The following is a 25,805-nucleotide window of genomic DNA, read 5'->3' as shown; positions in this document are numbered from 1 at the left end:
CATGTAATAAATTTGCATCCAAGAAGGTGTGTGTTGGAACTCTGATGTACAGTGACATCATTGTGTAAAACAATAAATATCAAGGTCTACTCAGTTAATACGTTATAAAAAGAAATAAAAGAAGAGTAAAATCAAACACATAAATGCTAAATTCGAAGTGGGTGTCACTTTGAGGAACATACAGCAATGCAATAAATATGTGAACCCCTGTGTTTCAAAACTACACTGGGTGTGCGTATAATGGCCCAACCACGATCGAAGTCAATGACAGAAGATCATGGTCAGAGCATTACTTAATTTGAGCCAGAGTTTGCCAGTGGTGCCCACATGAGATTTGTAGGGCCCAGCACTTATTTTTATTTTTCCTCATCAGACTGACCCAAAACAAGAGAGGGAAAAACACACATGGGATTAAGAAGTAAGGAAGAGATAGATAAACTGTGTCAGAGAAAAAGTAGGCATGTGCAGGGGTAAATTGGAGGGACAGGGAGTGTCTGGTGGTGGATTAAAGAGGCATGATGTGGAAACAAGACTATGCAGCCTTGGTATTCTGCACCCCATCCTTTAGATAGCGTTAGCCAACTGCTTCTGAACAAAATGATGCCCCCCAGCACTTATTCTTTAAGATTGGAGCTGGGATAAAAAGACAGGTTCGCCAAGGTTCTTGTAAATCTTTCCCTTTAAAGAGTAATTGCAAACTCAAGCATTTATACAGTTAACCCAAAGTGCTTTTTGAGTGCCCCATGGTAAAGTGTTTCCATACCAAAGAGCACCAGTACCAACTAAACCACAAAGCAGAACAATAGCATGTCATCAGCAGACAACTCAAATTATATTTGTAAGTCCTGGTATTTTAAATTTAGCATCAAATGTTTTCCTAGGAATACAAACTTTCTCGGGCAGTCAGTAAGAGAATGGAGAGGGACCTTGCTACAGCTCTTCTCCTGAATTTGTCCTTGGAGTACTATGGATCACTAAATGGTGTTTGTGACTCCCGACACCCAAATGAAACAATGGTGACAGCATCAGAACAGTCCAAGGGGGCACCTTCGGTTTAAAGTTCTAAGCAGAAGTACTGAGGCATGGTTAACCTTCATGGGCTAAAATCTGAGAACTGGCCATTTGCTGCCATGATTCTTGGGTGCAAGACCAACCTTTGGCTAGCTAGTGGCCCTGTGTCTGCAAGGGAGAACTTCTTGAGGACAGCACCACCAGGTTTTAACCTGTGATACATCAAGCAAGCATGCATAAGGCTAAAGAGATAGAGCCCATTTTTCTGGAAGTGTTTTGACTAGCTGCTAGCAAGATAAACCAAAGGAAATGGCAGTTCCTAGAGAGGGTTCTTCTGAGGGGCCAGACACAATGTCCCAAACAGGGCCTATAGGGTTCACTCTTACAGGGGAGACATATAGGGTGGATGGAAGAGAACTTTTAATATTTGATCCCTATAGGAGAGATCAAGGGAGCTAGTTCACCAATGGCCAGTATCCTTTCCATCCCTGGATCGCAATGTGGTTCCTTCTCTAATTGCACAGCTTGCAGCAGCTCTGTGGCCTTGGGATAGATTCTTTTGTCTGGGGGATAGCTCCTACAGGACATACTTTGAAGCTGGGTCTCAGGCTGGTCCAGTGCATGAGGCATAGGCATTCTCCACACAGGGCACTCCACCTTCATGCTCTTTTCTCTATAGATTCATTTTTTGGAGGTTCTGCCCTAGTCCTTCCTAGTCTCATCATTGAGTTCCCCTTACTAGTGAATGAATGTGGAGAGTGGTCCAATCCATCCTTTGACTGGTGGCCAGCATTTATACTTCAAGTAAAACTGGGTACAGAAGAACCAATGTCTAAACTCTGAGTGACCCATAGATCTTATGAAGTGATCCTTCCAGGCATTTCCCAGAAGACATAGATGTGGGAAACCCAACAGCATCAATTTATGCTGAGAAGCCGTCTGTCCATTGATCAAGTTACTGCAGAAAAAATTACTTCCTCCATTTAGGAGAAAGGCGAGAGGGACATCAGGAGCTGCCTCAGCACAAGGTGTCTCTGGGACTACCTTGCTTAACACCTCCCTAACTAGTTGTCCCTGAGACAATAGAGACTTCTCTGCTCAATCAGTGATTGTGTATTAATTTTGCAAAACTCAGTCTAGAGAAAAACAACCTAACTTAATAGGAAAATAATGGGGCCTGATTTAGGATGGGTTACTTGCCACAAACGTGATGGATATCCTGTCCCTTGTATTACAATGTCCATAAGATATAATGGCCTCGTAATACAGTGGACAGGATATCAGACCCATAGTCTCTGAAGCACACATGGGTGACAGAACCAAGAAAGAACAAGATGAAATGGGAGGGAAATTAAACATATGTTGCCTTACATAATACAATCCACCCCCATGGGATGCCTTGCAGTAGGCCCTACAAGGTCACAGCTCCTTTGATGTAATGACAGGATTATGAATAAGATGAATAATGTTGATTAATATAGATCCTGTTCGAAGGAAGCTCCCAAGTCAACTGCCTCACTCAGAACACCCTCAGTAAAGACAACATTTCTACAATAAATATGGCTCTTAACATTCTTTATAGTGAGGTAAGTAGGATGTCACACTTCTTTCTCCCTTAAACAGAACAATGATAATAGTAATAACAAATGTTACAACGAGCAGTAGTTACAAGACTACAAAATCAGAGGTGGACCTAACAGAAATATACCTCTTACAAATCCTTAAATGTATAACAGACAATGTTATGACCTATTTTTTCTTCTTTAACATCAAATGTCAAATACATTTCAAAATCATCAAACATTTTGGATTCTCTGTGTGTTCTAGCGGATCACTCTTCCACATCGTCCTTCCCTACTTCATGTTTCAGACAGTCAGGTAGTTTCACTATTTTCTTGTGGTTCCATACACTTCCATCACTCAGCAAAACATAATGAGGGGCAAACCCCTCACTTAGGGAGAATTGGAGGATTTGAACAACCTATTGTTTGTCCAGCCAACCTTTCTACCTTGAACGCAGTCTCCTTTATGCAACTCCACAGAAGCACACATGGGTAATTCCTATTTACCTTTCTCATAGATTTTTTTCTTTACACTCTTAGACAAAAATGCTCTAGGCTTTTTCCAACTCATCAAAAGCAATCCTTCCTGTGATGCTGTTACATGTAGTACTATATGAATACAGTAACTTGTTCACTGCATTCTTACATTGAGCGCCACTATCCAATGCTAGCTGCAAAACTCTGTTTGAGAGTCCTATTCCATCTTTTTTTCCAAAACATTTCCTTGGGGATAATAAACAGATAATCAAATATGTTTAGTTCCTTTTTTCTGCTAAGACTTCTTTCAAAGTATGAGCCACAAACTTCACTACATTATCAGTCATAACACTTTCAGGCATTCCTTCTCTCTCCTATAATTCTTCAAGAAACTTGAAAAGCTCCTCAGTGGTAAATCTTTTGACCATCATGAATAATAATCTATCGCCACCATCATATACTAGGGGTTAAAACCCAACACTTTATACAGTGCTGATATGTTCAGAGAAATTCATTCCATTGAGCATCTATTTTGTCAAAGTCAATGGGCTGATACAGCACTATTTTCTCTTATTTATCACTCTATGCACATGGTATGCATTCTCTTATACATCGCTCCACATCACAGTCTAATAAAGGCCATCAGGACTCTGCTCTGAATCAAAGTTGGTGACACTCATACCTGTATGACCCTCATGAGCTAATTTCAGAATTCTCTCTCTTGGTATGTCAGGAACTCTAAGCAAATTCCTTCTCATCATAAACACACCTGAGCAACACAATTCTGTACTCATCCTACAAAATGATTCTGCCTGATCTGAAGCACACTATTTGTTATGCCATCCCATCAACAATTATTTTCTGAATTCTTTCAGCACCATATCTTCCTTCATGGCAGCTACTCGTTATTCATGTGAAATTCAACGATCCATGATTTCATGCACATTTGTAATCACGAACTCTGCCTCACTTGAATGTTTAACTTCATCACTCTACACAGGCAGACATGAGAGAAAATCAACTAAAACATGTTTCTTTCTTGGCACAAGGCCCTGTCATACCTGCAATGCTAAAACATTAACTGGAGGATGAAGATACCACACAAACCTTTTAAAGGAAATAACCACGGTAATCAACTCCATTTTCAGAAATTGTGCATTTAGCTTTTTTATTGGTTAGCCCACTGTTCTGAAGCACATTCAACACCTAGGTGGTCATTATGAGTTAGGCGGTCCTGCTCCGCCATGCCGGCAGAGGCGGTAACACCGCTGACAGAGTGGCCGAGCAGGACTTCCAAATTATGATCAAGGCAGTGAATGGGCTGCAAAGCAACCAGTTCACTGCCTATACCGCCAGGGCAGTGGGACTGCCGGGCCGAAAGTGTACCACCTTCAGCCTGGAGGTCCACCTCATACTGCTGACAGTAGTGTGAGTTTCCTTTCCAACAGTGATTTCCTGTCAGCAACCCCGCCAGGAAATCCCTGGCGGAAAGGATACTGGCGACAGGAAATAACATCCCTGTCACCCGTATGTGACCTCCCTACCCCCTGTAAGAGCCACAGCCCCCCTGCCACCTTCTGATCCCTGAAGACACCACCCCACCGCCACCGCATACACACACACATGCAGCCCCCACCCCCGATCCATACACGCACACACCAGAAGGGAACGGGCTCCATGGGGCCTGCTCCGCCAGCACTGCCCCATCACCACAATATCGCCCCGCCGATTACAAAGTTGTAATGTGGCGGGCGGTGTTGTGATAATGTGGCCGAGCCAGCGGAGCAATCTCCACTAGACCACTGACTGCCAATATGGCTGTTGGCAGCTCTCCGTCCAATTTATAGCGGAGATCTGCTAGGAGTCATAACATGGCGGTCTCAAGACCGCCATCACTGGCGGTTTCCTGGCTGGTGTGACTTCGGCGGTCAACTGTTTTGACCACCGAAGTCATAATGAGGGCCATAATCCAACATTCTACCATTAATATCCATGGCTTCCTCAAACACCAATATGTCATCTTGGAAGTGTGTGGCATTAGACACTTGTAAAAGGTTTTTACATAGCTCTTTGATAAACAGCTGAAGCCAACCCAAATGGTGTGCACTTGCACCTATATGCCACTTCAGGCATGATTAAAGAAGTCAGCGGCCTGGAATCTGGATGGAGACAGATTTGGTGATATACAGGGAGTGCAGAATTATTAGGCAAATGAGTATTTTGACCACATCATCCTCTTTATGCATGGTGTCTTACTCCAAGCTGTATAGGCTCGAAAGCCTACTACCAATTAAGCATATTAGGTGATGTGCATCTCTGTAATGAGAAGGGGTGTGGTCTAATGACATCAACACCCTATATCAGGTGTGCATAATTATTAGGCAACTTCCTTTCCTTTGGCAAAATGGGTCAAAAGAAGGACTTGACAGGCTCAGAAAAGTCAAAAATAGTGAGAGATCTTCCAGAGGGATGCAGCACTCTTAAAATTGCAAAGCTTCTGAAGCGTGATCATCGAACAATCAAGCGTTTCATTCAAAATAGTCAACAGGGTCGCAAGAAGCGTGTGGAAAAACCAAGGTGCAAAATAACTGCCCATGAACTGAGAAAAGTCAAGCGTGCAGCTGCCACGATGCCACTTGCCACCAGTTTGGCCATATTTCAGAGCTGCAACATCACTGGAGTGCCCAAAAGCACAAGGTGTGCAATACTCAGAGACATGGCCAAGGTAAGAAAGGCTGAAAGACGACCACCACTGAACAAGACACACAAGCTGAAACGTCAAGACTGGGCCAAGAAATATCTCAAGACTGATTTTTCTAAGGTTTTATGGACTGATGAAATGAGAGTGAGTCTTGATGGGCCAGATGGATGGGCCCGTGGCTGGATTGGTAAAGGGCAGAGAGCTCCAGTCCGACTCAGACGCCAGCAAGGTGGAGGTGGAGTACTGGCTTGGGCTGGTATCATCAAAGATGAGCTTGTGGGGCCTTTTCGGGTTGAGGATGGAGTCAAGCTCAGCTCCCAGTCCTACTGCCAGTTCCTGGAAGACACCTTCTTCAAGCAGTGGTACAGGAAGAAGTCTGCATCCTTCAAGAAAAACATGATTTTCATGCAGGACAATGCTCCATCACACGCGTCCAAGTACTCCACAGCGTGGCTGGCAAGAAAGGGTATAAAAGAAGGAAATCTAATGACATGGCCTCCTTGTTCACCTGATCTGAACCCCATTGAGAACCTGTGGTCCATCATCAAATGTGAGATTTACAAGGAGGGAAAACAGTACACCTCTCTGAACAGTATCTGGGAGGCTGTGGTTGCTGCTGCACGCAATGTTGATGGTGAACAGATCAAAACACTGACAGAATCCATGGATGGCAGGCTTTTGAGTGTCCTTGCAAAGAAAGGTGGCTATATTGGTCACTGATTTGTTTTTGTTTTGTTTTTGAATGTCAGAAATGTATATTTGTGAATGTTGAGATGTTATATTGGTTTCACTGGTAATAATAAATAATTGAAATGGGTATATATTTTTTGTTGTTAAGTTGCCTAATAATTATGCACAGTAATAGTCACCTGCACACACAGATATCCCCCTAACATAGCTAAAACTAAAACCAAACTAAAAACTACTTCCAAAAATATTCAGCTTTGATATTAATGAGTTTTTTGGGTTCATTGAGAACATGGTTGTTGTTCAATAATAAAACGAATCCTCAAAAATACAACTTGCCTAATAATTCTGCACTCCCTGTATTGATGACAGATCTAAAGTGGAGAAAATTCTTGCCCCATGTTCATCATCAGCATCTCTCTAATATTGGGAAGAGGATGTTTATATAAACAAATCACCAAATTAAATTCTTACAAATCTACACTTAAACAAATCTCACCTTTGGGTTTTTTGCTAATACCACAAGGGCTAACCATTTAGATGTCTCTGCTTTTTCAATAATGTCCTCATCACATCCCTACACCTTTCCTTACACAAAGGAAAACTTCTGTCCTCGTGTGCCTTGAGCACAGCACCCTCCTTAGAAGAAATCCTGTGTACAGACTTTCTGAATAATTTCAAAGCATCTCTAAATACGTCAGGAAACATCTTTCCCTATACTTCAATTTTCACTGCATTTACCTCCACCTCTGTTCCCAATTCCAGGTCTGGACGATGGAAATCTAAGCATGTTAATGAATTCCTTTTTTGGGGCTTTTCCAATATGTATGAATCATCCTTGACAAAGAACACTTTCGAGTTAATCTTGACTCCTTGGAATTCAAGTGGTGCCCTAATTTCTCCCAATAAATCAATTAATTTATTTGCATATGCTTCTTATTTTTCATCCAGTGATTCTCAAACATCTTTTAGGAATTTAGCAAGGTGTTCTTCACCAATTACCATAAAAGACCTCCAAAATATACCATGAAACACACCTCTTAATGTCACAATACAACTTTTTCAACACCTTCCACCTCACTAACTTGCAAAATGAGATGTCCTACCATTTTATTCCTTTTCTCTTCACTAGCACTATTTGTTGAACTTCTAGACTTCGGTTGAAATTATTTGATCCGCCCCTGCAAACTGTGGTAAAATGCCCTTTTTAATTTAAACTTTCAACATCTCTGTCCCACTGCAGTACAGTTCACATCAGTGGCAACAGAATACTTCAAACCACTTATGTAGCAAATTCAACCCCCTTTGTCACAAAAAGCAGTATTATTAGGACACAATGATGCCTTTTCCATCTCACAGCTGCCCTTTAACTTAGTTATTTGCACTGATGTCACTCTTCCCAGTACACCAACAGACATTTCTCTCAAACCCTTGTTAGTACATTCAGCTCTTCGGACAATGTCAATTGCCTTTTGTAATGTCAAATTCTCTGGGTTCAACAGTTTTACTTGCATCTTTATACTCTTTACTTCCTGTACCACCTGATCCTGCCATTAGCTGTAAAATCACCATGTAAATCTAGACAGAGTCACCTGGAAGTTGTCCCCTCTTGATAAATTTAAACCTTGTCCTTTTTTTTAACCAAAATGTGTATCCAACTACCACACAGCAGCATCATATTTGTCTAGATCTTGTTCTTATTCCTCTTTCTCAATAAGTAGTGGTTGATATTTTAATGTGTCAGTCTTCAGCTCTCAAAAAATGCTTCAGCATTGCTAGTTTTCTAGGGGCAGACAATATGTCCCCTCCAACTGCTTCCGCATATGCCTCAAAAAATCCTTTCATTCTTCCCAAATGAGGGCAGGTTCACCAAGATTATTTAAAAATGTAGACGGTGCAATTGTACCATTCACTGCAAGCATAACATTTCAATTTGAGATTTTTTGAAACACAATTTGTTTTTGCTGATTGAATAGTAATTATCTAATATTATATAGGTGTAATTAGTAAACTTGTGTATTGTATATACTTGATATGTGTGTATTGTAGTTTAATGTGGGACGTATTTAGTAGCTTTCATTGTCTTTACATAACTAGATTGTTTCTGATAACACATAATTAGAAATACGTGAAGGCACGGTACCTTTGAAGTCTTTTCTTTTTGTTGCGATTAGGATACACACAAGGGCGCATCTTTGAGGGGGGCGTGTTCGGGGCGGAACACCTAGCCCCCAATACTTGCTCAGTCGGGTCATACACCCTTTGACTGTCGGTCTGGTTGTTAGTGAAGGCAGGAGTGGAGCGGTAAAATCCCCAGTGACCCCAAATGCAGGAAAAATTATCTTATTCTGAATCTGTTTCCCTGCAGCAGTACTGGTTTTTCCTTTTCCAGGTGTGCAGCTCACGTAATTCTTTCAACAGACATTGGATTTGTAAGTTATATATTTTTACCACTTGATTTGAAACAGACAGAATTCTTCCATGGCAGCTGCTTGCTTTGGGCTTTCTTGCAGCTTTGCTCATCCATTCCTGTAGTTAGATTCAGGCAATAAGGTGGGTTTATGGATGACTCAGGGACAATGCTAAAATAGGCACAATGTTGATCTAGAGACAAGTATATTTTAATTCTGCATCTTAACAGTACATTGTTTTTGTGATAGAGTTTCATGCCTTCTGCAGTGTGATTCTGAATTATTGTAATAATGAGTGTTTCTAGTGTCCTATGTTGGATGCAGAGAACGTTTTGAATAATCTGTGGGCACCTGCTTAGATAGGTTGGAGTGTTTATTCCCCTGCTCTAGGCCATTGCATGAAAATAATGTAAGGTAACAACCCCACTTACTGCACATGAGGCACCAGTATCCTGTTCCTGCTGTAGCTGATGAGGTGCATGTAAAATGTACTTGCAGCCTGTGAGGTATTCATACATTGTAACTGCAGTACGAGGTGCAAGGGGCCTGCGTTTGCAATGTCATCTGCCTCTTTACACCATGCTTAATGCCGTGTCTTTATATAACTCCAAGAAGCTTGCGTACTTTCTGTGTAGCCTGTGAGATGCCTGTACAGCCCTGCAGCCTGCTAAGCAAGTACACACTGTGACCATAGTATGTGAGGTGCATATATAATAAACCTGTACGGAGTACTTTCAAACTCCGCTTTCAGCCTGTGCGTTTGCCTGCACATCTTTCCCTACAACTACACACCATCACTGGGGCACAGCTCTCCAACCTGTACTGGTCTCACATTCCCAGCATAAAAGCAGCAGCCAGGGCCAGCTACAATACCCAGAATTGACAATGCATATACAGGAAGAAAGAACTCCTTTACACCAAGCCTTCTAGCCTGAATACACTTAGACAGAAAGGAGAATTTCGCACAAGCTTGGCTTTTTGTTTTGGGCACAGACTCCTTCTGTTAACACACCATAGAGAAAACTCTGAGTTGTCTCTAACCAACTCCATTCTTACAGAGTTATTTCTAACATACTTGTACCCCAACCCAGAGCACAAAACCTCCTGCTCTCAGCAGGCTCTGGTAAGAGAACTGTGCTGCAACCCTACTCCAGCTAAGTTATTTCACCTCTTCTTCCCCTTGCCCATTCACAATGATGAAGAGTCCTTTCCACAAACAAGGCCATGTTGCAGCCCACTATTATACCATGTAAAAAAGGAAGCGCACTTTCTGCCAAAGTGAAAATGTGGGACGTAACTCTTTAACACTGATTAGTTGGAACATAGCGAGACTCCGGTCGAAAATACAAAATCCAGACTAGTTAAATTTTGTATCTACACATGATATTATCTGCATATAGGAGATTTGATCAACAGATTCCTTCTATCTGGACAGCTATGTAACTTTGTAGCAACCAGCGATTTCATCTACAGAAGGAAGGGAGAGGGGGTATTGCTGTTCTTGTTTTGCTGAATTTAGTAAAGATAGGGGCATCCCTACTTTAGTCCTCATTGTATTTTATGATTGTTCTATTATTGACTGAGGGGAGAAAGGGTATCTTGTTAATACATTTTTATAATAATATACCATATGATTCCCTAAAGAAAAGTCTAGAGGATGTAATGGATTTCCTCGACTCTCCTACCCAGCTCCAGGATAAAGAGGTAATTATGTTCTGGGTAGGGGATTTCAACATGCCTTTATGTCAATTGGAAGGGTCTCATCTGTGTAGGTTCCCGATTGAGGGCAGAGAGAAGGAGACTCACTTCAAACATACAGACAAAGGGGATGCTTTAAAAAAAATTACTAGTAAATATGACCTCTTGTTTGCAAGGGAGATAGTGCTTCAAAATATTCACAAAATTTCAACATTCACAGGGAACTCCAAAGGGAGCTTCATAGATTTTATTCTTATTAGCTCAGATAATTCACATTTAATTCTTGATTTTAAGGTAATGCCACACTGTCTTAGTGATCATAATCCTTTGTTTATTAACCTAGTTTATAATATAAAACTTGGACCAAAAAATAGGGATGGGAGAGGTAATCTTGTTTTTAATAAAAATACAGGTATGTGCATGAAATGGGAAAGGGTTGATCAAAAGACGTTCAATCAGAGAATCATCAAACAAATGCTAGACTCTATTAACACTTGCCTATTATATCAACCAACTCATGACCTCATAGTACAAGAATATGAGCATTTAAGCAGTGCTATTTCTGAAGCACTGGTTACTGATAGGCTAAAATCGAGACCAGCAGTACATCAATGGTTTAATTCTGCGTGCACAGCTTCTCTCTAAAATGTTTTTCAAGCACTTAAAGCAACTCCTTATTCCTATGATCTAGTTAAAAACACAAGGGTCAGTATAAGGCAACATTGGAAGAGAGGAAACCGGAAATTAGAATCAAGGCCTGGGAAGATCTAATGGCAGCCATCCACTTGAAGGACACTTCTAAATTCTGGGGGGTGATAATTCACCCATACTTCTCTGATCAAGACACAAAACCGGATGACTGCTTGATCCCAGAGGATGTTTGGGTACGACATTGCGCAAGGGTCTTTCAGGAAAATAAACAACCCCATAAAGGGGATGAAATCATAAATCAGAATCTTGTGGAAATAAATCCAATCCCAATAGATACTCCTATTGATCAACAAGAGGTAATTATAGCAATTAATCATTCTGGGCCAGGAAAGGTGCCCGGCCTGGATGGGGTCCCAGTAGATTTATTTAAATCTATTCCACATTTTTGGGGCCCTTTAGTCACAGATGTCCTAAAAGCATAGTAGAGAGTAGCATAAATTCTTTATGGAAATTGGCCATAATTATTCCTATTTTTTAAAAAGGCAATAGGCATGATCCAACTTGCTATAGGCCAATTTCTTTTATAGACTCTACCGCCAAAATCGTAGGAAGTGGGATTTTGTCACATCTGGAAGAGTGGGTGACGGAGGCAAATATTCTTTTCCCAATCCAATATGGCTTTAGGCCTGGTTTAAGTACAGTTGATTAAGCCTTAAATCTGCATCTCATTCTTAGTAAATATGTAATAGCTAAAAAAGGAGCCATTCACATGGCATTTATTGATCTTTCCAGTGCTTTTGATTTGGTAAACAGAGAGAAGCCCTGGCAAATCATGGAAACTCTGGGTATTGATACACACCTGTTGGTTTTAATAAAAAGTTTACATACAAACTCTATGGTGTCGGTGCAGTACAGTCCACAAGGTGAGAGAACACCCCCAATTCCATCAAGGCGGGGAGCAAGACAGGGTTGCATTCTAGCCCCATTTTTATTTCTAATTTACATAAATGGGTTATATGATTTCCTATTAAGGCACAGGAAGGGCTCTCTCAGGATGGTGCAGAGACAGCTTCCAGTTCTACTGTATGCAGTTGATGCTGTATTAATCTTGCATACTGCAAACGGCCTTCAAGGCCTCTTAGACCTTTTTTTATCTTTTATGCAGGACCTTGATTTGAAAGTAAACTTTGCAAAGTCCTACTTAATGGCATGTGGTCCCCAAAATACAAAGTCTAAACAATTTAGTATGGGGAGAAATGTCCTTAACAAGGTGAAGGATTTTTGTTGTCTATGTATGCAGGTAAGCTCCTCCATGCTATGGAATTCTCATCTTAAGGTCAAGACTCAACAACTTCTAAGGAACACAGAGGCGAGCTTTCGCTTCGCTCGTATATTAGGTCATAAACCAACACAACAGATAGTGACGCTCAATAAATCTAAATGTGTAACAGCAGTTACATATGGGGTGGGGCTGTGGGGTTATGGCAAAGTAGACTCGATACAATGCATTGAGAACAAATTTGTACATAGATTAATGTTGGTATCCAAAGAACGTAAATATTATCTGTCACAAGGAATTGGGTTTGCAGTACTTAGAGGACTTGATTGCTGTCTCTCCTCTTTTACTGTGGATTAGATGCTGGAGAAACCCTGAGGCCACTTTAGTGCAAGATTGCATGACTGACTGTCTGTTTGTTACGTAGGGCAAATGTTAGACACTATAAGGTAGCAATGAGCTTTGTTCAAAATGACTCAAATTTGTCCTTCTATATTAAATTTTATTAGATCTGCCAATGATATTAGGAAACAATATGAATTGGTCAATGTAGTTGTATAACTTGATTTAGATATAGGCCATGAACTTAAATGCTTCACTAGTTCCTTCTAGTATTTAGGAAGTATGTTTTGATGGATGACATTTTAACTCAATGTTTTGCAGTTTTAGCCAATTCTTATATATATGATTATTGATGTAAAGTCACATGTTTTAAATGTTTAAGATTTTAAATTTGAAATTTTTTATTTGTATTGAAATGGTTTGGTGATTGTATGGCAATCTGCCGAATAAAAAAACTTGACTGAATGACTGACTGAAAATGTGATACTGACAGTAGAATAGGGAAAAGATTCTGCAGTGGCAGCAGATGTGTGTATGGCTTTGGTTTGGTGTTCTGTTTGCAAAAGTAGGTTCCAACTTCAGGCGTTCTTAATGGATCATGGGGTTGGGCTCTGGTGTCTGTCCCATTGTACCTCTGTGACCACCCTAGGTTCTTAGTGGTGACATTCCCTAGGCCTTGCTGCTGTATGGGTTAGGATTTCTTATAAATCCACATTTTTTAGATTTCTGAGTATTGCGCTAAATTCTTTTCACATTCAGCACTCTACAGTAACTTATTGGTCACACATAGCACATTATAAAACTAAACAAACAAATAAAACAATAATATCTACTTTTTCTGTTTAAAGTAGAATTTCACTGTTTTTCATTTGGTCAAGAGATATGCAGTTGAGTGGAGCCCATAGGACTGGAAAATGGGACATGTATGTTATTGTTGGACTTTTTACCTTAAGCAGGGTCATCCCCAGTCTTTTTGCCTCCTTCCTCCTGGTTTTTCTGACCTCTCGCTGTTGGCTCTAGGACTCTGAGCACTTTATCACTGCTGACCAGTGCTAAAGTGCAGGTGCTCTCCCATCTAAAGTTGGTATGATTGGCTTATACCTAATTGGCATATTTAATTTACCTATAAGTCCCTTGTACAGTGGTATCTCTATACCCAGGGCCTGTAAATTAAATACTACTAGTGGGCCTGCAGCACTGCTTGCGCCACCCACTGAAGTAGACTTTCAAACCTGTCTCAGGCCTGCTAGCGCAGGGCCTGTGTGTGCAGTTTTCTGCCACAGGGACCTGGCATCTAAACTTACTTGCCAGGCCCAGAACTCCCCTTTTACTACATGTAAGTCACCCCTAAGGTACGCCCTAGCTAGCCCTATGGGCAGGGTGCCATGTATGTAGAAAGGCAGGACATGTGCCATATTGCATGGTCTGTCCTGGTAGTGACAAACAGCCTAACTTGGTGTCTCACTGCTGCCTTCTCATAGGATTGCATTAGAATGCATTAGAAATGCCCTGCCTTATGTGTAAGGGGTATTGTCTGATTTATGAGGGGTAGCGTAGGCGTGTTTGGTATGGTTGTGATGGTGATAATAAATGCTGCTTACTGGTGTAGGTGTATTTTTTATGACTATCACAGAAATGCCACTTCTAGAAAGTGCGCATTTATCTGTACTTATGACTCTGGTGTTTTGCAGCTTGACTCCAATCCACGTCTGGGCAGAGTGACAGTTGGGGCTTTGTGCATACTTTTCAGACAGCCTGAACACAGGGAGGGTGGAGGTGTCACAGAGGTGCATCTGCATACTGAATAGTCTTCCTGGGCTGAGAGAAGGGAGAGGCGGGGCACACCTACATTTGTAAAGACTGTGCCCTGGCCTCACACAATAGGGTCGTTAACCCCCCACTGATGTTTGGAGCCTGTGCTGAAAGGAGAGAGGGGGCACTCCCAGAACCAGTTGTAACTGGCTGGAACCTCCTCTCCCTACCATTGAAAAACACTGTAAGAACTGACTATAAGTACAGGGGAATTTTCCCCACAATTTGGAGACTCTTGGAACTGGACACCAAAGGCTGAAAGGACTCACCAGGAACCGCCATGGACTGCTGCAGCTGTGCTGACCTGTGACCTGCCTGGTCACTGTGAAGGACTTGCCACTTGCTGTCTTTCCCTTGTGCTGGCCTGTAGCTGGGCCCTCCACCTGAGGACCTTGTCTTAGGATTCTGCTCCCCAGGGGCAGGGTGCTGTGGCTCCTGACCCCTGTATCCATTTCTTCACGAGGGGTGCTTCTCCGTGGTTGCGGCTGCCATAGCGCTGATTGCAGCGCGCTTATGGAGCCTTGGGAGCTCGTAGGCTCCTTGCTGCATTGTGCCCCTTTAAATAAGATCCCCGCAGCGGCCCGGGAAGCTGGAAGAATGCTCGCGCACCGCATCGGGTGCAGGCGAGTGTCTGCTCGGGCCCCAGGAGGTTCTGATCTTCTTGTGGCTTCATGGCAGGACCAGGGGAAGGCGCGGGGAGTGCCCCCTTCCCCCTGGCCTCTGCATTAGGGGCAGGATGCTCCTTTTCTGCTGTTAGGTAAAACGGGCATTATTGCCCCTCCCCCCCTTGGTGGAAGGGCCAGTGGAGGCACGGGGTGGCCCCAAGAGATCGCGGGTCCCGGGAGGGGCCTGTCATTAAACCGGAGGGGGTGCGTGGTGCCCCCCCCTCCTGCCCTAAGTTGTTTTTGCTGGCTTTGGCCCCCCTCGTGAGGGCAGGTTGAGGCCCTGGGGGGCCCCCAGTAATCACGGTCCCCAGAGGGGCCTGTCTATAAAAGAGAGGAGGTGCATGTCACCCTCCTCTGACCCCAGAGTATAAGGGAGGCCCCCGTTTTGCGCATAGGAGCGCCGGGGGCCCCATTGTTCGCCTTCTAGGCACTGGAGGTGCCTTCATCCAACCAGGTACTGTTTGAAGGACCAATATAGTTGCAATCCAAAGTTCTTTCTACAGACTTTTGTTTGATTCATATATTACCTACCTGCGTTTGATGTTTTTACATATGTGTATGCAAATGTTCCTTTTATGAACATGCTTGCTAATATGTTTTTCTAACTTGCCACATGTTTTCTAATGTTCCTACTATGGGCATTTTATGATATTCTTATGACAAGTGCTGTGATGTAATAAGTGTTTTCCTGACTACTGCTTATGTTGCAGAATACTGAGTAACCTGTGAGTTATGTGTGACTACTGCTAGTTTGCAGAGTAACTAATGTGTAACGTTCTGACAACTGCTAAGGTAGCAGGATAGTACTGATATGTGATGTCTGGTCTGATAATTGCCTTGTGTACAATACAGTATATTTTCATATAATCTGGTGTTGTGTTTCCTTTGTGGTGGGGATATTGCGTCACATGTGTTGTGTGTGTTGTGCAAACGCTTTACACATTGCCTCCGGGTTAAGCATGACTGCTCGTGCCAAGCTACCAAGGGGGTGAGCAGGGGTTATCTTGGACGTGTAACTCCCTTGCCCTGACTAGAGTGGGTAACTTCTGCCTGGCTGAGGTGTATACCCTAGCCAACCAGAAACCCCATTTCTAACAGTTATGAAGCTATGCCTCAGTTTTGGAGGACTTTTTAATCTTCTACATAAAAGGCTTCATGTTGTAAATTCAATCTGTAGACATATTTTCAAAATGGGCCCTTGGGGTTCAGTTCTTTGTTAATACTACGTACACAACTTAACGTGAAAGTTACCAATGGTTCACAATAAAATGACCCAATTTATGTTTGCCCCAATCATCAGTTTACACTTGAAATACTGAAATCTGTTTAAACACTACTTCTTTGGTTGCAGTCTGTTGTGAGTTCTTTCAGTTACATCATTATTACTCTATCCCCTACAAAAGTGTTTTCCAGAGAGTATGCAATGAAGTTGCATCCTAATCCACCCTTGGATCCATTCAGTTCACCAGATACTATGTGAGGCCCTTAGATGACTCCAGTAGATCACAAAATTATATTCTGTAAATACTAATGCCTTTGCCTTACGCAGAGGAAGGCAAAACGTCATGTGAAGACCTCTACTAACCCAGCTGTTAGGAAAGGTCTGGATGTGCAGAGAACTGACAACAGGGTGAAAACTTGACTCCTTCAAGGTAAAGCCAAACACCCCAGTGACATGGCTTGTCTTGATCCTAATCAATAGCTTCCATCTCATTACTCAGCTGATCTGCTACATCTGGGTTTCGTTGCGAGTTTAGGGGCTGGTGTCTTGGACAACAACATGGACAACACTCTGCTTTCTGTCTACAATTGGAGGTAGGGGTTTATTGGTAGCTGAGTTGAAGATAGGTGACAATGGCCCTAGAATTTGCTTCTGTGGATGTTGCAACTCAGATGGAGGAAAGGGGGGGAGTCTTACAGGTGCTTTTCGTCAAGTATTTTGAAGAAGTTCAGAGAAAGTATTGAGGTTTTCTTACAAATTTGGGAGTTGGCAGTGGTACAGCATTTCAGAAGAAGCAGAGGAGCACAGTAGCCTCAAAAGAGTGACTTTCCCGTGCACGGTCTAGCAGCTCAGCTGAAGCAGAGCAACAGAACAAGATCTTTGTTACTAGATCTGGAGGACTACAATTCAGATAGTACACTTGTGCAGGCACATCTTGGGAAGAGTTTCTTTTCACTTTTTGGTGGACTTACTTAAATGAAGCATGAAGATAAAGCTGATTTGTTTTTTTTATTCTGGGTATTTAATTACTCAAAACTAATACCCCTTTGGCACCGCCATTAACCATCCACTCAATAGTATCAACCCACCCTCTAGCCTTTTTAGTTGGGTACACTAAGGGGATCAATATAAATTTGTGGGTCCCACTACGGGGCAGCCAAACTCACGGTGAGGATGCCACCCCATGGTGGTGGCACCCCCACCATGTGTATTACAATGTTCCCACCGGGCTGACTGGCAGGAACATTGTAATGCGTGTTCCCGCCCGGCTGACCACCGGGAACAGTGCTAGGATATTGGCCTTAGCTCCTTTAAGGCAAGGCAGACAGTGCACATTCGGACAGTGCTAGGCAGTGCAAGGCCCTGCCCCTGTGGTCCCCGGCACTCGCTTTCTGCCAGCCTTTTCATGCCGGGGTCCCCGCCATGAAAAGACTGGAGGAAAGTGGGGTTGTAATCAGCCAGGCAGTGCTGAGTTCAGCGCCACCATGGCTGGTTACAAGCCTGACTGCCGTCACCTCATTGGGATCCATGATCCTGGCGGGGCAGCGGTCTTTAGGTGGGGCCGTCCACCTAAGTTGTATTTGGGCGGTCGAACCATCCGGAGTGCAGCAGTCCGACCGCCAACACGAGTGTGGCGGTCCAAGGGCCCTAAGTAATGTGCTGGGAAATCTCAGACTCACACCCCCTAACATTATTGCCTAAGATACGCCCCTGGGTGCACAGCTGAGCAGTCTAGTTTTATCATTTTTCCTGAGTCACATGGCGTTCATGTGAATGAATGTGATACTATACACTGGCTGGTGCTGGTCACATGGAACCACATGTTGCGTGAGCACATCCTCTGGCAGCAGCACGCGGGTGGCAGGCAACTTAACAGAGGTCCGCACACAGTCAAAGCAGTAATCACCAGGGAGCTCCCTGTCTGGGGATGCAGTTTCCAAAAGCGAGGAGGATTTTTTCCTGCACGGCACACTGCACGTTTTTGATCCTCTCCCTGTATGTAACTGGGCTCCCTGTCTTCTTTTGCTGTCATATTTACAACATATCGCTCACTGGTGATTACCGTTTTGTGCTCCTTTACTACAGGAGGCATAACACTTCACCGTCACAGAAATGAATTATTCTTGAGTGTGAACTCACTCTCACCACTCAAGCATTCCATTGGATTTGATTGCCGTCATACCAGAAAGTCTCTGGGCCTCATTTTAGCATCTCCTGCGAGTAAGAGCCCCATTAATTTACACCGGCTCATAATTCTAAATTACTTCACGGGTTCTTGTCCTGATGATGATGCCAATAATTTTCAGGGATCGAAACACCATTGTCGGACCCATTTCATTATGTTTAACTTGTACCAGGTGGGCAGTATCTCTATGGAAACTGTTATACACATATATCTTTATAAATGACAAGTGTGCATCTCATTTTCCTTGAGCACCAAGCAGGTTTCCACTCCTCACTGCACCGTGGTATGTTTTTGTTCATTGGCTTTAATGATGGATTATTAAATCGTAAATTACAAATATTCTTGTTTATGATAACTGGTCTTTATTAGGGGCAGCTGTCTTTTGTACTCAATAAAATGACCTGTCACGGCTAGATCAGCACCGCGTTTCTCAGGGGACTCCTTCACGTTCCCTGAGCAGGGGAAACACCAAGTGAGTCTGAGTCACAAATGCAGCACAATGGGAACAAGACAGAGGCACATTAAATCCAACAATATTTATGTGCACATTGTTACAGCGGGCTCAAGTTGCGCCAGGGTTCAGAAGCTCACGCTGCTGTTACATTTACCTTTGAATTCTGAACATACAATTTCCTTTTTTCATTTAAACACAAGAATAAAAAGTATCAGAATGCAAAGAAAATAATATTAGAAATGGCTGAGATACTCACACCTGCCAAGGCATAACCTGAAGTCACTCATGTTATTGCTGTAATGCAAGAATAATATGTGCTCTTCCCCCATACTCTTCCAAACACAGCCAACAGGCAAAGGGTTAACAGATATTGCATTCAAGGTGTAATAAATTAATGGGTTTATGTTTACTAGGAAGCCACAAGCTGGATGATTCATGTTGGGTAGCTTGTGCTGTAGAAATGTCATTAGTGTGTCAATGGCATGGTACTAGAGGTGAACCCCATTATGAATATTGTGCTCTGTGATGTTTTGCATCATGTGTTTTTTTAGGGTCGAGCCTGCGTTGCATGCGCTCGCGCATGCGTATCGAAGCGAGACGCTTTAGGGTTTAGAAAAGGGCTCGGAGCCCTTTCGACGTCACGTCAGTGTTTTTCATTGGTTCGTGGGCTTGCCTATTAAAATCCGCTTGTTTTCATTAGTCGAAGGCATGCATACGTCATGCCTTTTCAGGTGGCTAGCCCTCCTCGAGCGCATCGACCAAGTACAGAAAACATGCGAGGCTCGCTGTTTTCTGTCCGGCTCGTGGACTACTTTTTCTCTAATTTACTAGCGCGATTTCGCTTGGCAGAAGTCGAGCGCTTTACATAGTTAATTGCACTTTTTCGGGTTACTTACATAAATGCACTTTTGCCGATAGGTGAAAAGTCGGGTTAGGAGTTTACAACGCTATCAGCTCTAACATGAGCAAACGCGAGATCCGTTGCATTGCAAATGCTTGTTTAGGTCTGGAACAGAGACAGCATTGGCATTTTCACCAGCATGCATTAGAAACAAATCATAAATAAAAATGGCATACATCTTTTCATGTTTGTGCCACATGCTTGCAATATAAATAATAACACATGTTACAATTGCAGCAGTTTCCCAAGGCTAGACTTTTGCCATTGCTTCTGGTCTTTGTCTTGCCCTGACCAGCCTCTGTGTGGGTAATATGTCAGTTCATGTGTCCTGATGTGATGCTGTCCATTAGGAACTCGCTTTAAAACATTAATCAAAAAATAAAACAAATACATGAGGAAACCAGGGTAAGACAAAAAGTATTACTGCCAGATCTGAAACCAAGAAATTCAAAAAAATAGAAGTCAGTAAGAGGAGCTTCCTCTATCTCTGTATGTATTGCTATTTTAGATAGTGCAAACTTAGCTGTAAATCAATGGAGCACTGTACATTACACAGGGGTCCTGAGACTCACTCGTAGATTATGTACATCAAGTGGGTATTACACAAACACAATCGACACATACTTAAACATAGGGAGATTAAGGGCCTGATTTAGATATTGGCGGATGAGTTACTGTGTCACAGCGGGGACGGATATCCTGTCCATCAAAATTTCGGCAAATGGGATATTCGTAACTGTTGTGATGGAGTAACTCATCTGCCAATATCTAAATAAGGCCTTAAGTAATTTGCCAAGAATCACATAATGTTGGGAATAGCGCTGAGGGCTGCATTTAACCCTGGGTTCCCAGCAGTGCTTAATTTGTGCTTGTTGTTTCCGGTGCTGAGCACCAGCGCTTATTTTTGAGGGCCGGAGCTTACTCTTCTGCCTCAAGCATTTGTTGCGAGCAAAAGACACATATGGGGAAGACGGAGGAAGGGAAAAACGAAAAAGCGTCACAAAGGGAGAAAGTAGAAAGCTGCCAGAGTGAGCTGAAGGGGCAGGGAGTGGTTTTATATGGATTGTAGAGGCCCCAGATGGCTTCAGGATTACTCTGCCTCTGTATTCCGTGTTCGCACATTTAATTGCAGCAGCCGTGTGTTTAAGAGGAGGGCTTTGGGCACCAGCACCTTTTTATTTACAAATTAAGCACTGGTTCCAGGTCTCAAAGATGGCAGTTGGAGCTGCTAAGAAACATCTCGTCCATTGCACACAGGCTCCAGAACAACGCTGACCCACAGATCAGGAAAGCTTTATTTCTCCTGTGGTTTAAAAAGGAGATGAAACACATACTCTATTGATAATAACCTCCTGACTCTCTGATACATCTAGCCCTGTCATGTCGTAATCTTTCATAATTCCCTAACATATCAATGCCCCTTCTGCAGTGCACTGTTGCTTCTTACCTGAGTCTGTGCTATGGAAATCCACCTAAATACATATTACACTATAAAACATGGAAAAACACTTGATACATGCAGTGCCACCTTAAAGATTGTTGGGGTCTTAGGGAATACATATTTTGGGGGTCGAGGTTCAGAACAACTTTGAATTTTATTATACATTTTCAGCTAATTCAAGCCCACATAATGCCAAGCAATACAGAATTATATTTATGTTTTCGTAGGTAGGGTGACAAAAAATGGCTGTAATATGTCTTGCCCAGTGACCCAAAAATCCTTAGGATGACATTGAGAAGAGAGAGAAAGAGTGAGAAGTAGAGAGGTAGACAGAGAGTGGTTAAGATGAAGACACAGAAATGAGATAGGCAGATCACTTTCCTAGGGAGGCCTTTACGAATGTGGGGGCCCTGAGCAGTTGCTCACTTTGCCCATGCCTTAAAACATCTCTGGATACACGCAATATGAGGTTACAGCAATGTGACGCTAGGATGAAGAAATGTCTTCTACCTGTATCGTGTCTCATCCACTGGTAAAATATCCATCGCTATATAATACTGCTGGTGTGGATCTAACCCGGAAACCTCTCTCATGTCTGGAAACGTCTACCTGCAAGTGGACATCATGCGTTATTACAATATACTGCAGAGCAGGGACGTCAATAGGGATGGCTACAAAAGTCATCAATCTTCATCTGCACCTTTTCCAGAATACACTTCAAGCAATCAAAATACTTCACATTTTTAAATAGCTTTTTCATTTTTCATTAAAAGAGGAGTTAATAGACCAACCATTTTTATATTAGGAGCCATAAATAATTAAGAAACTGTTACACAAATGAGTGAAAGTTGGAAATGTGTTCCCACTGGACTACTCCTACATCTATAGGAAATTTCAAACTTTTCATGGATTTCAAAAGGAACCATGGACTACTACTGGCAATACATGTCATGTGTAGATTTGCAGGAGCTCTCTCATACACAAAAGACGTGTATCTAAAATTTCTAATGCTTAGAAAGCTGTAAAATGTGACATTAATATGCATATGAACATTGCATTTTTTACTCGTTTTTTCTTGACAAGAAGCTTACAGGAAGCTGCCTTCCCCTACACCCACACAGAATACAAGAGTGTTCCCTTCCCATTTGAAGCATAAAACACACTTCTGCTTGTGCTTGACAGGAGTACATTCAAATGCATTATGCATTTAAGTAGGGTGGCGCATCAACATCAACTGCATATGGTGCAGGAGCTAAATTCCTGCAATCAAAAATTACCAAATGCTCCCAACCTAGGAATTGATGTAAAATCACCAAATACTACCAATCTAGGAACTTATGTTCCAGTCTGGCACTGCAGCTTACAAGAAGAAGACCTTTGGTGGGACTACTTTACCTGTTGGAGCCAGAAAATAGTGTGATTCCCCACTTGTAAAGATCACAGCCACGGATAGTTATTTAGAATACATTTAGAATACAGACGTTAGGATAAGAGTTAGATACTTTCAATTTAATTCGCTAGAGAACATCTGTATTATCACTAGTACATGTATCAGTATAAATCCTGCCACTCTATTGGCAGTTACCTACAGATGACTCATATCAATTGTGAACATGTGATACAAACATTTGGTTTAAACTTGAAGACACTGGAAATCTACATAAATTGCAAAGAAGACCCATCCAGCTATATTGAAATGTGAAAATGTAAGTAGAACCCATTAAGACATACCACATAACACAATACCTTCATTACAAAGACACCAAATCTTACCATTGATCAATACTTATTCCACGAATCTGAACTCAACACCATCCAAACCAACTACCATGATCTTTACAACATAGCCCCTTCCAACATGTAATGACCAATGACCCTTTCAATGGAGGCAAGACTGAGGTAATGAGCTTTTTTGGGGTTCTTCTCTGCAATCTATGCAGACAGATTTTTGGGCCTAAGAGCATAATTCAACTCCTATAACGGCAACATCTGTTAGAACCTTGGATTTTTCGTTGGACCACGAGTTATCTCTTTCGACTCATGCCAATAAATTATCTCCCACCTCCTTCGGACTAATGAGGGCTCTTCAAAAAACACTTTTACCCCTGCATCTTCACCCACATAAAGTGCAAAGTACCATTTTGAGTAGATTCGATTAGAGCAATGCTCTGTTCTTGGGGTCACCAGGATATCTTATTCAGCTTTTGCAACGTATACAGGCTGCTGCAGCAAAACCTACACTTTCTCGCCTCACTATTCTTCTACTTCTGGGGCTATAGATCCTCTTCATTGGCTTACGGTAGCCAAGCAAATAAAATTTAAATCACTATGTATAGTATATAAAGCCTTTCATTTCAGTGGACATCATCCACTTTGTCACACACAGCACCTTCCAGATTGCTGTCTGTGTCAATGCCAATCTTTTGAAGATCCCAACATTTTAAAAAGCTTGAACTGGCAGAAGAGCATTTTCTGTGCAGGCAACTGGTCTCTGGAACAGCATGTCTACTTCACTTCACTATATTGATGATCTTTATACTTTCAGGAAAGCTTTGAAAACTTGGCTCTACTATCATTGGATTTACAAAAATACGGCGCACCCGTTTGTTTCACATAGCGCTGGTGCTAAATTTTGCTGCCTAGCACAAACGCAGGCACTCTTGCACCATAGTGCAAGGGTGTCTACGTTGAAGGGAATAATTGTTTACGTGCAGGAAGGTGTCTCTTCCTGCAAATAAACAATCTACAATGGCGATTTGGAACTTCTATGGCAGCACCCACAGAAGTAACAAATCCTACTTTTTAATGATTGTTTATGTGCAGGGAGGACCTGCACATAAACAATCCTTCAAGGCCTTTTGCTCCTGTGTGCTGCAGGACGAAGAGGAATAAAAGTAGTTCTCCTCACTGCGCCATGCTAATGCCACTCCTAAGGTGGCGTTAGTTTTGAGGCAGCCTCAGATTTACGATTTCTCGTAAATCTGGGGCAGTGTCAAAAGCAATGGGTGTTGCGGTGGAACTCCCATCGCAACATCCATTGCATTCCCCTCTGCCACAGAAAACTGTGTTGGGGGGCCCATATTTACAAGGCAGCATTAAGCCACACAAAGAGGTTTGGTGCTGCCTTGTAAATATGGTGCAGTGCACAACGCCCTGGAGCGTCACAAAAAGCGACGCTCCGGTGGCGCTAGGGCTTGTAAATATGCCTCTGAGTGTTTTGAGGTTTCAAAGTAGATCCACCTAAAAACATTCACAAATCAGCTTCTTCCAACATAATCAAGGAAATTCTCTAATCAGAAATAACCTTTAAATGTGATCTTTAATGTGATATGAGTCAGGATTGGGACCAGTGCTTAATTTATAAACTAAAAGGTGCTGGTGCCCAAAGCCTTCCTCTTAAACACACGGCTGCTGCATTTCTATGTGCGAACACAGGATACTGAGGAAGCGTCATCCTGAAGCCATCTCGGGCCTCTTTAATCCATTAAAAGCCACTCCCTGCCCCTTTAGCTCATTGTTGGAGCTTTCTGCTTTCTCCCATTGGGACGCTTTTTCTTTTTTCTCATCCTCCGTCTTTCCCATTTGTGTCTTTTGCTCGCAGTAAATGCTTGAGGCAAAAGAATAAGCCCCGTCCCTCAAAAATAAGTGCCGGTGTTTAGCACCGGAAACAATAAGAACAAATTAAGCACTGATTGGGAATTAATCTACACCTGTTGATTGATTCCTCCATTTAGTTGTAGTCTTAACCATTTTTTAAGCATTTTTTAAAATTTCTTTATCACTGGAACACTTTAATTTCTTTATAAATACTGTATAACACTGTGAGAACAAAAGTAAGTGGACACATCTGTGGAACTGTATGGAGTCTACAATTAAAAATATGTTAATTTCTACAAAAAAGCATGTTTGCACTTGCTTTTTAACCAGACTCTATGGAAAATCTCCTTCCACAATGCCCCCTCCTATCTTAGAAGTGGTCATCGGTCATTGCCACAATGCAAAGGGATTTACTCATACACTTGAAAAGAGTAAATCTCGGTTTTCTCTTTTTCCCAAGATTGCATGTTAATGGGGAATGACATGGGGGAGTCAGTGCTTCAGCATTCCTGTACACGTTTTTCACCACTTTCGTTCTTTTGGCCTGACCACTGCGCCTGCCTTGTGCGGGTGAAAACCTTGCTCTCCCAGGACTGCTGTGAATCCTCTAATCCTGGTGGGACTTCTAACCCCAGGTGCCAGCGCCGTGGGGATTACCGGAACCTTCAGAATGAGGCTTGTGACTTGTAAGGAAATGGAATAAGGAGTGTAA

General features: G+C 42.4%; 1 protein-coding gene across 4 annotated transcripts in view; it reads right to left on the bottom strand.

Annotated features, from left to right (window-relative positions):
- Nucleotides 1–25,805, bottom strand: part of LRRC4B (leucine rich repeat containing 4B) — a 1,040,654-nt gene that overhangs the window by 398,864 nt on the left and 615,985 nt on the right. For 3 of the 4 annotated variants that reach the window (XM_069201000.1, XM_069201001.1, XM_069200999.1), the window contains one exon: nucleotides 22,007–22,105. The exons of the other annotated variant lie outside the window; for it this stretch is intronic. The gene's annotated coding sequence lies outside the window, so the exon portion shown is untranslated. The remainder of the gene's footprint in view (nucleotides 1–22,006; nucleotides 22,106–25,805) is intronic. 4 annotated transcript variants of the gene reach the window in all.

This window comes from Pleurodeles waltl, chromosome 7, assembly GCF_031143425.1.
Source record: "Pleurodeles waltl isolate 20211129_DDA chromosome 7, aPleWal1.hap1.20221129, whole genome shotgun sequence".
Classification (NCBI taxonomy): Eukaryota; Metazoa; Chordata; class Amphibia; order Caudata; family Salamandridae; genus Pleurodeles; species Pleurodeles waltl.
Note: the sequence above shows the minus strand (reverse complement) of the source record. Positions and strands in the feature narration are given on the sequence as shown.